General features: G+C 39.4%; 1 long non-coding RNA gene across 1 annotated transcript; it reads right to left on the reverse strand.

Annotated features, from left to right (window-relative positions):
- Window positions 1-10,144: 10,144 nt before the first annotated feature.
- Window positions 10,145-11,445, reverse strand: LOC145631068 (uncharacterized). Its single transcript, XR_014112333.1, has 3 exons — window positions 11,013-11,445; window positions 10,768-10,899; window positions 10,145-10,269 (listed from the first exon to the last, which is right to left on the reverse strand). It is a non-coding gene; the product is annotated as an uncharacterized LOC145631068 (long non-coding RNA).
- Window positions 11,446-12,503: the final 1,058 nt, after the last annotated feature.

The raw sequence follows: 12,503 nt of genomic DNA on the forward strand, positions 1-12,503 counted from the left end.
AAAATATATTTTTTGATTTCTGTAATTAAAAATATTATTTTTCTACCTGTAATAAAATTGGAGAACCGCGAAGAGGTGCTTTTGGGTCCCTTTTCAATTCATCTAGACTAATCATGGTCTCTCCAACTATCAATGGCATTGGATTTCTCCCTGATTCAATTTGTTCTAGTACAGTGGTTATAATTGATTGACCCTCGTTATTTTTACCACTACTAAGACAATATTGATTGAGCATGAAAAATAAGAACGCCCTTCTTCTATATATATGAAAAGATTCAGAAAGCGGTTTATCAAAATAATAGCGTGCGAATTCTTTCAGGTTAACTACATTGCCATCTACTATTTTTGATAAATCCCTTTCCTTTAAATTAAAGAAGCGCTCAAAATCCTTATAGTAATATGCATCTACTCTAGGGATTACTACCAGGTCTATTGCAGGGAAGCCTAAGATAGCACCAAATTCCTCTGGCAAAGGGCTAATTTCATCATACCCTATTCTGAAACAATGTGTATCGGTATTCCAAAATTCTAAAGCGGTATGTATGAAGTCTATGTCTAAATCTACCCCTTTGATGCCATAAATTCCCCCAAGTGAAATAAATCCAATTCTTTTCTTTCTCTAGCATTAAGAGATCGACACCATTCATGAGAGTATTGGGTGAAGGTTTTAATGGCTAAAGACATGATTATTATTTTTTCTAAAGAGGAGAATAATTTTTTCGCTGGAATTATGAGAAGAATCGGCTGAGCAGGGGGCTATTTATGTGCAAATTGCGAAGAATTTCAATCTGAATGAAATACGGAGTCAGCGTCAATTGGCGTCACAGCCCCGACATTGGCGCCACCCATCAGCGCTTGGCGCCACACGCTAAGTGTAGCGCCCGGCGCCATGCGCCATAATGTGGCGCCAGCTGGCGCCAAGTCAGCAGGGAAGCCGCGCGTGCTCAGTTTGCGTTTTGATATTAAACTTGAGTCGGTTAATGACTTTGTGGCCCCGTTTAATTTTTTCTAAATATTTTTTTTTCTATCCTTTTCTTAATTAATTACTTAAATATAGCCATTATTTTTAATTAATTTTATTTCTTTTTTTTGGATTTTATATTAATTTTCAAAAAACCAGCATTTTTTCCATTTTATTTTTCCTTTTTATTTTTTCTTTTTGGGGGAGAGAGTCGGATAATACCCTCCATCAATAATAAATGACGGAATTTTTGCGCAAAATTGTTATCACACTTCTTCTGCACACACTAACATACACTAACATAATAATAAATAGTTAATTAGAGTTACGATAACATAAAAATACAAAGTGGCTAAAGAGTCAAAGGCAAAGTTCTATAAAAAGTCAAAATAAAATACATATACAGGAACAGACTACGGCGCCGGAGGACGTAGGCCCATCATGCCATAAAACTGCGCCGTCCGAGGAGTCACCTCTCCACCAGCTCCGGCCTCAGCACCAGCTCCAGTCTCCGTAGGAGGAGGAAAACTCAAGACAGGACCGCTCCAGCCAAGGTCAACCTGAGGCTGAGACCGCGGAGGCTGCTGCGATGACGAGCCAACCTCGTACATCCCACCACCTCTAAAAGCTGAGGTAGCCTCTCCCACCGGTGCAGCAGGAGCACCCTCAGAAGAAGATCCTGAACCCTCAACAACGTCGGCTCGAGCAGCCTCGGAACGACCACCTCTACCTCCTGACAAAGTACGACGACGTCTCGAGCTAGACCTCGCCGGATCTCTCCGCCCCTCAGGCCTCGTACTGGTGTGAGAAGCGATCGGCTGACCCTGCAAAAAGAATTAAATCAGAAACAAGGTAAAACTGAAGCCATAATGCAATAATAAGTAAAGAAAAGTTACCTCTCGGACAACGTCGTCCCGACGACAGGTAGTCGCGTTCCTCATCCGGACGAGCTGGCTCCGGAAGGCATCTATGCATCGTGCCATGGCCGAAACCACCTCGCGTGGGAACTGTCAGAAAAATAAGTCAGTGAAAATACATGATAACTGAATACAAGATTCTGAATTAAAACTAGACTTACGCTAGTCTGGTGACGAGGAATCGACCGCTCCACGAAGCGCTCGCCCTCAGGAGCCGGAGAAATCATCTCCTTGATCGGCCCGTATATCCCCTGATAATGGATGGACATATGGGGCGGCACAAACTCAGTGGGACCATCCTTATAAAAAAACAGAAAGAAATCAGTAAGGTATTACTTGGGGGCTACTTAGCGAAAAATAAAAAGCTAAGGATCTTACCCTCACATCCTCGGCTGGTACAGGGGCTGGAGCTAACAAAGGAAGTAGCTCCTCAGCGTAACACCGCCCAAGGATCACATGGGACCGCCAGAGGGAACCAGATCCCTCAGCCATGCTCGACAACTGTCCTTCGTCGAACATATGACATGGTGGAGGAGCAGGAACAACGAAAACATCGGAAGAGTGCTGTCTAGCAACTCTCTCCCCTAATTATACAACCGCTCCATAGGTCCCCAGAAAGTAGCGGCGCTCAGCAGAGTACTGTGCGGCTAATCCAAGGACTGTCCAACCGCCCCACGTTCGGTATACTACCTCAGGTCCCTATAAAAAGCACCAATCAGGTAAAAACATGTCTAAAACATCGCAGAAGAGCAAGATAAACATTAAAAGTTGTACCGAGATGATCCGACTCCGGACACGTGCAGTAGACATGTCCACATGGTGGCCGCCCCAAGAGGCGCTCACCGGATATCCCCTCGGCGATGGTCTCGCCGGCGCAACGGAAGGAAAGTACTCGTAGAACCAGATCTACAAAAAAGTTAAAGCATGAGTAAATGCTAACTAACATGTAGGGCTAAACTTTATAGGGAATAATGTTTACCTCTACGACCTTCCAGAAAGCAGACAAAGCGACGTTCGTCCTAAAGGACCAGTGACGACACGAGTCCCTCAGCGCACGAACGAAATCAGTGTAGGCCAAGCTGGCCCAGTCATAAGTCTCGATCCGCTGGAGATCGCGAACAGCAGGGAGGTAGTAAAGCAATGCCCTACTACCCCTGTCAGGGGAGAATGTCCCTGACAACAACATCAGCACAAAGATACGCACCCGCTGCTCTCGGGTGGTCGCATCATCATCGAGAGCCGCTGCCAGCGTCGAGCGGCGAATCCCTCTAGCACTGAACTGAGTCGTCTCGACCTTAGCTCGGGCCCCAACAGCTCCTCAACCTCTGGCGAAAAGACGTCGATCCCGCCGTCGAACGGCAGCGGCACAGAAGTGAACTCCAGTCCTGTGATGAGACTGAAGTCTGTAGGGGTGACCATCATCTCGCCCCAGGGAAAATGAAAGGTGTTGGTGGTGTCCCAGAAGAACTCCACCAAAGCGCGTACTACGTAGTGACCCCCGCTGGAGGCGACCATAGCCTCGGAGGTCTCGAACAGAGCAACTAGTCCGCAGGACTCCCATAGGAGTCTCGTCTCATGGTCTCTGGCGATGTGCATCCTGTACAAATCGCCTAGACCATCGCAGCCAGAGTCGTGATGTCGTGTCCTCCCGGGATCGGTTCCCCGTCCCACCCTCTCAGAAATGTGGTGGACAGGGGCAAAGAACAAAGTCTGCTCGTCCCACTCTGGGAGCTGACCAAGCGAAGTGGACGGTGTGGTGTCGTCCTCCACGGGCTCATGCTCCCGTCTAGTGTTTCGGGACCGTGAACCTGAGCCTCGTTGTCTAGCCATGCTACATTGTGCAGAATCATCATAAATTAAGGTTCTATAGTATCTAAGGTTCGCCTAGCCGCATGATACTATGTTCGCAAAAACAGAATACGTAGTACTAAAACAGAGCACAAATTCAAATTGAGCATGACAACATTTTTTCAAGCAATCAAATAATTTCTTGCAACACTACAGTGATTATTGTGACAAATTGAACAAGAATTGCTAGCAAAAACATCAAGAAGAAGCCACATTGTTCTTCACGACCTTAAGAGGTCCAACAATGGCAGATTGCTCATTTCTTCACCAAATTGAGCCAAACAAGTCTCAAATTACTCCCAAGGCAATATATAAGCATAAACAAGCAATTTCATGGCATAAAACTTGATAAACAAAGCAAATTGAGCATTATAAATTTCGAATTTTCATGAAATTCGTGAATATACATGCCAAAAATTCATAAAAACCGGTGTAAGTTTGAGGAAAACTTACATAGATCGGGAATATAGATGAAAAGAGCTTTGATTTGCAACAAATTTGAGCGAATTCGGTTGAGAAACGAGTGAGCAACGATCAATTGAAGCTTTCGGTTTCTTCGAGCAGCGTTCGCGACAAACAGAGCCGAGAAATGAACAAAAACGGGAATTTAAAGAGATTCTCGTGCTGGCGCCAGTCCCTAGGCATTGGCGTCACTTTCTGGGCTTGGCGCCTGACGCCAACGCCAGCGCCTGGCGCTAATGCCATTATGCTGGCGCTGATGGATTTTCAGCGACGCCAAAGCAGCCAGCCACCTGTTGGGGTTGTGCTAGCCTTCTGCAATATATTTTGGGTTCCTTGGTACGCCAGTTAGCCCCTCTAAGCAATTTGACATGATTAAGTAATCGGCTTGATTACGTAAAGTGATCGACCTGATAAAAAGATCATCTCACTTAGCTTAAAGCGCCTAAGCATGGGCTCATTAGCAAAAGGCACCGACATATAGGTTCAAGAGCAAAGGGCACCGACATACAGGTTCAAAGCAAAAGAGCGGCGATGTACAGGCATAGCAAGTGCAAAGTTCAGGCGAACTTTTAAAGATCGACAGGCGTGGATCTTCGATAATTTCCTTGGGAAGATTATCGCATCAAATGAGGATGACTTCAAGAGAAGATGTCTTCGACATCATTCCCTGGCTTGCGGAAAGTTGTCATGAACAACTGAAGGTAATTTCGGGCGAAGTTGTCTTCGATCATAGTCCCTTAGGCATGGAAGATGATCATAATGCGGATGAGAATTATTTCGAGAGAAATAATTTTCGATAGTATTCCCTTGGACGTGGAATATTATCAATGCGGATGGAGATTGTTTCGAGAGAAATAATTTTCGATGATGTTCCCTTGGACGTGGAATGTTATAATAGCGGGGAGGATAGTTTCGGGCGAAGCAATCTTCTAATTTGGAAGCAGTTACAAGGCGTAGCGGTTTTCAAGCGGGATGGCATTCTCTAGCTTGCAGGAGGTCATCAAAACGACAGTACAACAACAAATCGGTTACTTTCAGAGACGTGTGCTCGACGGTGCAAGATACGCGTTTCTTAACTCTTTTATCTGTTTAACTAACGCTAGTTTTGCAGGTATCGGCGTTATAAGATTGATTTAGGATCGCAAAACGTTCTGAATCATTCTCCGTCCCTATCATTACTTTGACTTTCGTTTTTGAAACTTGCGTTTCTCCAAACTCAGTCAAAGTGGGGGCTTCTGTAGACACCCATTTGTGTCTCCCCAAAACCAAACCCGGTGATGAGTGCCTTTCACGTCGAATCATAATCGAATGAAACGAAGTGTGGAAAGGTCTAGTGCTGCGGAAAGTTTTATTTCTTTTCTCTTCTCCCTGATTTTGAAAACTTTATTTTAAGAAAACAGCCAATCCAGTTTGTTTGGTCCATGATATGGGTCCAATAGTGGTGTAGTTGGATGGGGCTTGCAAAGACCTTTCCAACGATATATTATAAGCCCAATTCCGATGAATATTGAGGAAGTTATGGCCAATTTACTAAACTGGGTCCGGTTTGAGCTTTATGTACGGCCTAATGATCTAGGGGAGGGCCTAATATGATTTATCATTCCTAATGCAATTAGAAATGGTTTTAGTCTTCTAGAACATCCTAGAAGGTTCTTATCATTCCTAATTCAATTAGGACTCTTCAGAGTTTTAATCAAGATCAAATAGCATTTTCGATGGAACTATATTATTTTATCTTCCAGTACGGGAAATTTATCAGATTTTCGAAAACGCGTTGAAAATCGGTTTGGCGTCCAACCCCAGGCCTTGGCGCCTGGAACCAGGATTGGCGCCAGGCGCTAGCCATTGGCGCCTGGCGCTAGCCACTGGTGCTGGCGCCAACTAGCCAGGGCTGGCGCTAATGTTGTTTTGCGATCTTCAGACTCTGTTTTGTTAAATTATCTTTTTTGGATGATTTTCTCTATAAATATCGTATCAAAAACTCCGTTATGATTAAGGATCTACATCTACATTCACCAAGATTCACCAATTTCCATTCATCTAATTCTCTTCATCTACATTCACCAACTTTTCATCTTCATCTTTCATTCACCAATTCTCCATAATCAAGTATTCTTTGGCATTCTTTCTTTCTTGCTTTTTAACACAAAATTCCGCATTCACAAGATCTTGATACACCTAGCCATATTCGAAGTTGCCTTCGCCCTAGACGTGAAAGGTTTTAATTTCTGAGGGTTTGGTCCCAAACCTCTATTTCAATTATTTAATTTAATTGTTTTGATTATTATTTTCCTTGAAGTTACTAACACATGTATTTTGTTATTAGAAAGAGGTACGAGGCATCCAAGTAAGTACTTTAATGGTTTAATTGATTTATGATGTAGATATCATGCTTAGATTGTTATTTTAATTCCTAGTATCATGTTTAGGGTAAATTTAATATCAAGTATGATTAAAAGTACGATGCTTCCTATTTTCTTCCTAATATTAATTCATGTTAGTATCATGTTAGGGCTAAAGATTTGATTTTTATTGTTTAGTGACATGCTAGGGTTTGTTATTAATCTTGTTAGTATCATGCCTAGGATCTTGCTATGCTTTAACATGATTATTATTATTAATTATGATTAATATTATTATTAATGATGTTGATTATTTCTTATGTTGCTTGATATTTATTCTTTATTGCTTGATCACACCTTTTCATGCATGTTAAAGGGAATTGGTACTTGTAACCACGCTTAATAAGATAATTAATAATCTTGTTAGGGTTAATTTTGATTATAGTTCAAGTGATCGCCAATAATAGTTTATTTGTGCATTAAAATTCAACCAACATAGATAAACAGGTTTAGGGTTAAACCTATTGATTGCATGTTAGTCAGAAAGCGCACATGAATACGAGCAGAATAAAGTAGAGGCCTATTATTAGGGCAGGTTCAATCTCTTTTAGGTTGGATTTGTACCATCATCCCCGAACCCTTATTTGGTTCATGACCTTATGGAGTTGACGATCTCTTGGATTGTTAAGGGGTGTAACCTTCACCTCGTGAACGGTTTACAAGTTCCTTAAAAACTTGTTGGCGACTCTTTTGCTCTATCTTCTTCCCTTTTGGACGCCACCGTACTTTAGTGTATGATCACAGTGGGGTTCAAGCTAGTGGGATTTTAAAGGCTTGAAACTATTCCCTACAGTGGTGTTACATTCTTTCATCCCCAAACCACGGGAGAAATTGAACAAATGGATGATATGTCTCCTTGGACTATTTAGTTCAGGTTTTCAACAAAACCAATTCTAACCTCATTTATACGGATCACAGCATGAATTTTCTATTAGACGAGTCGAGTGAACAATCCACCCAAATGCCAAACACCCAAATTCCAAACCCATTAGATGAGTGATGTATCGAAGAGGAATTTGCCCAAACCAACCGAAAGAGTAATGTTTGGGCACATTATCAATTAAGTAAAGATGGAACCAAAACCAAGAAGCTTTTGAGGGGATTAAAGAGCACTTGACCGAGCTCCCAACCATGATTAACCTATAACAAAGTGAAAAAATCTAGTTATATATTTACGCATTAGTGTAGACAATTGGGTCAGTCCTCCTGGTCGAAAGGAACAAACAGCAATAACTAGTATACTTTGTGAGTCACGTGGTGACAGATGCTGAGCAGAGGTACCCGCTGGTAAAAAAAAACTAGCCTTCGTAGTAGTGACAACGACAAGGAAATTAAAGCCCTACTTTGATGCGCAGGCAATCTAAATCCTTACAAATCACCCATTGGAAAAAGTCCTGCAGAAAATGAATGCTTTAGGGAGGCTCCTAAAATGGGCGATAAAACTTTCTAAGTATGAGTTTGAGGTCAAGCCTAGAGCAGCCATTAAGGCTCAAGCTCTGGCTGACTTTATAGTGGAAGTGTCTTATGATGAAGAAAAAGAGGATGAAATTGGAACATGGAAGGTGGCAGTGGATGGATCTTCAGCTCAAACAGGAAGCAGCTAGGGCAGGGATAATACTAACATCGCCAGAGGGCAATGTATTTTAGTATTCCATTAAGTTCAAGTTCAAGGCATCAAGGTACGAGGCAGAATACTGATAATATGATAATATACACGTTTTATATGACATATTTATATGATTCATGCTTTCTTCCAACATTTTTTTATTTGAGCATCATTTTATTATATATTTCGATATTGCTCTCCTCGGGTTCTTTTTCTGTGGTTTTGTAGGAATAAGTGGCTTTTCAAATTGAGCTACAAATCGGAGATGATATTATGTGACAAAGAGAATGAAATTTCATCAAAAGAGCTAAAGGACAACACCTTGATCCGCAACCGAGTTGTGGCATACAACTTTCCACCACAGGCTACCCGTGGCTAGAATAACAAAGGGAAGAAGAAGAGTCGCATGGCATCCACTCCACAGTCCGCCTATGGCTAATAAGGTTGCGCCACTACCTACCCGTGGCTAATGATTGAAAGGTTTAATTTGCTGACTTACAAGAGTCCTAATTCAACCTAATTTCCCTAATAGCCTTACCTATATATCTCTTCATTAATTAGATTTTAAGGGGGGGGGGGGGGGGTTCTCTACTTTAGTATTGAAGGAGGCGTACCTCGATCGTCATGTAATCTAGCAGCAACGTTGACATTCTCTAATCAGTTAGTTATTTCATTTGCTTTTGTAAGTTAGTTTAATGATTTCATTCTTGCATTCAATCTTGATTCGCATGTCTTTTATTTGCAAGTAGAATTTATTCTAGATTTAGGTTGAACTCTAGCCATAATTAATACTTGATTTATTCTTTTAAATTCTTAATTGATTAATTATATTGTTCATGCTTGATTGATTGTGCTTATGTCAATACTAGATTAGGAATAATTGGTATTGTTATTATTCCATTGTCTTGATCGCAACGGGAGTTGGGTTTTGACGGATTTGAATAGATAAATTAAGGGTAAGAAATTCTCCAAGGAAGTAGGTAGAATGGATTATTAGGAGGTTAGGGTGCTGGACTTAATGTCCATAATTTGCATGATTCCATGGAAGTAGGTTTGATTGTTAATTAGGGAAGTCATTGACAACTCGGAAGAGATCTTTGGTATTTTATAGGGCGTACCTTTCCTTGTGAACATATAATTGATTGTTTGATTGGGGTAAGAGTTAATCTTGTATTGATTATGGTAGTGGTGATGCTTAATTCTAGATGTTTTTATTATTGTGTTTTCTTGCTTTAGTAGTATAATAATTTCGACTCTATTTTGATTGACTCGACTAGTTATAATTCATAACAACCCAGTATCGATACTACCTTCTCTGTGGGATGAATCCTGAATTACCCTACTACATATTAGGAGGTTTAGTTAGGAATTCTTTTTGTTAGGTGTGCGGCCGCCTATCAAATTTTGGCGCCATTGTCGGGGAAGGTGACGGATTAATTTGGTTTTGCTTAGAATTAATTTGTTTGGGATTGTAATTTTTTTTATTTTTTTTTCTCTTATTTTATGTGTCCCTTGTTTATATTGTTGTTTGATCATGGATTGGAATCAATACAATGGTGAGTATTCTTATAATTATAATCAAGACAATGGTTATAATAATGATTGGACTTATCATGTTTCTGATTTTGATGCCTCTTATCAAAATTCCCAAATTTTTTTGCATGAACTCTCATGAATTTACCCATGATGGTCAAAATTATGAGAATTGTTGTGTCCTTTCTCCTCAATATGAATATCAATGTGATAACCCATATCCTCCATTTGATTTTCAATTTCCTTGTGAGCCACAACCCTCTAAATCAAAATTAGAGCTTCTTGTTGAAAAAAGTGCTAAAATGTCCAAGGACATTAATCCCCATAGAAAAAGAGACACTCGAAACTTGGAAAGGGACACTGGAAGATGCATAACAGTCTTGCATAAACATATCCCAACAACACCAATAACAACAAAGCCTTTATTTAAGAAAAAAAAAAGGTTGAATAGAGGAAACTTTGTACCTACTAATTGACTCTGTTGTTATACTTCATCCTCCATTTTCCTTTACAATAACACAATGGGGTCTTCTACAGTACCTGTTTAGCAAAGCAAGCTCATATCAAAATTTTTGTTAATTCCAAACTTAAATTTTTTTTGTTAATTCCAAACTTAAAATGAAAATTAATCACTTGAATTGAATAGTGAACTTTTAAAACCCCAATTCATGCGTGAAATGAATAAAAAAAATAGGAACATTTTGAGAGCTTCTGAATATAATTTTATTTCTCAATTTGTGATCAAACATTGGTATTGCCGCAATCTCCATTCCCAGTGCCACATACACAAGTCTACAATAGCCAACCAATGACCCATATTCAATCTGATCTTCCTACTGTCCTAAACTTGTTCATCTCAAATTATAGCAAATCTCAAAGTAAACTTGAAAAAAAAAAATAGAACATTGTCGTTTCACACATCACTTGTCCATATCAAATTATAGCAAAGTCAAACTAACAATTAAAACCCTTCAATCAGAAAACAACAAAATCATAACATTATAATCAACAAAAATGGCAGATAATGAGATAAATTACCAGGAATTTGGAGCCAACTTAGTCAAAATAGGCGAAGAAGCAGACCCATCAATAAAATCATCAAATTTCAAGGAAAATTAAGCCTCTTCTGCAAAATCAACCTCGGCTCTCGAATCCTTCTTCCCTTCTTACCTAATAACATCTCCAAACAATAACAAAATCATAATCAAAATCGCAAAAATACAAAAAAAAAAAAAAAAAAATCAAGTCGTCAAATCAGAAACCCAAAAAAAGGGGGAAATTACCAAGAACAACGTTGCTCAGGATTGTAATCCCATTAATAGTAATTCAATTTCAGAGGCTTGTAAGAGAAATTGCTCAGGATTTCAAGACCGATCTTCGCTTCCAAAGCTCCGCCGTTGCCGCTCTTCAGGAGGCTGCTGATGGTTGGTTTGTTTGAGGATACTAACCTTTAAGCTATTCATGCTAAGAGGGTTACTATAATGCTTAAGGATATTCATCTTGCTCGTCGGATTCGTGGTGAAAGGGCTTGAGGTTAAGTTTGATTGATTTTAATTAGGGTTTGTAATTTAAGGATGGATTTGGGAAATTAGGGTTTTGTAGTGATGATTTTGTATTTAAATGGAAATCTGAATGTTTGTTTTTTGTTCAATGAAAATCGCCATTGAAACCTGAGGAGAGAGAAAGAAAGGGGAGAGAGAGGAAATAGATGTGAGTGACGGCTGGGTCGGCTGCTGAGAAATGAAGTTAGACATCTGAGGTTTTTTAACATATAACCTATTTGTATCAGGCAATTGGTGCCCGTTACAAACAACAAAGTATTTGTAACGGGCAAAATAATAGTCGGTTACGAAAAATAGTATTCGTAACGGGCAAAATGATGTCTGTTACAAATAATGTATTATTCGTAACGGACCATTATTTTGTCTGTTACGAATAGGTTTATTGTAACGGGCAAATTACTGCCCGTTACGAATAAGGCGTTACAAATGGAATTTTTTCCACTAGTGATTAATTCAAACATCCAAGTCAAAATTAAAGATGTTATTTCTAGTTTGGTGCAACTAACTGACCAATCAAAGAATTTACAAACCCAATTGAATTATATTCAACAAATCTCTTGATTTTCAATTTATGTATGATGATGATGAGGTATTAAGGTATGATGAGAATGAAAACCATGTAGAGGAGAGTAATGATGAAAATAGTAAGAGTTTGAAGGAAGTTAGGGATGAAATTAGTGAATTTGATGATGATGAGCTGAATTTTGAGGATTATAAGGTTGATAGTGTAGAGATTAGTGCATCATTACTTGAGACGTTGTCTGTTGAGCTTCATATTCTTTTATCTAGAAAACTTGACCTTTTTCCTTGCTCAACCCCTTTACATCTTCCCTATATCGTCCTTTCACCTCCATCAATCCATGATAATTTTGGGAACAAGGATTCTCATTTGGATGTAATTAATATAAATATTTCTTTTGTTTTTCCAAGTGAGTCTAATAAGGTTGTAAATAATTTTTCTTTTTCTTTTGAGTCTTGTTTCCTTTTTGTATTTTTAGCAGAGTCTTTAGTTTTTTGTATATTCTTTCTCTAATGTTTTTCTATCTAATATATTGTGAAATGCATGCAGATGGATTTGACAAGTTTCTACGGGCTTTAATGAGTTATCTCAATAAACGACATTACTAACATTTTTTTTTCTCATTTTCCTTTTAATTTATATAACTAACGTTTCGCTTTTATGCAAGTGATGATTTAAGAAGAGCACCTCCT

The sequence above is a fragment of the Chenopodium album genome, chromosome 5 (genome assembly GCF_948465745.1).
Source record: "Chenopodium album chromosome 5, dcCheAlbu1.1, whole genome shotgun sequence".
In the NCBI taxonomy this organism is placed as follows: domain Eukaryota; kingdom Viridiplantae; phylum Streptophyta; class Magnoliopsida; order Caryophyllales; family Amaranthaceae; genus Chenopodium; species Chenopodium album.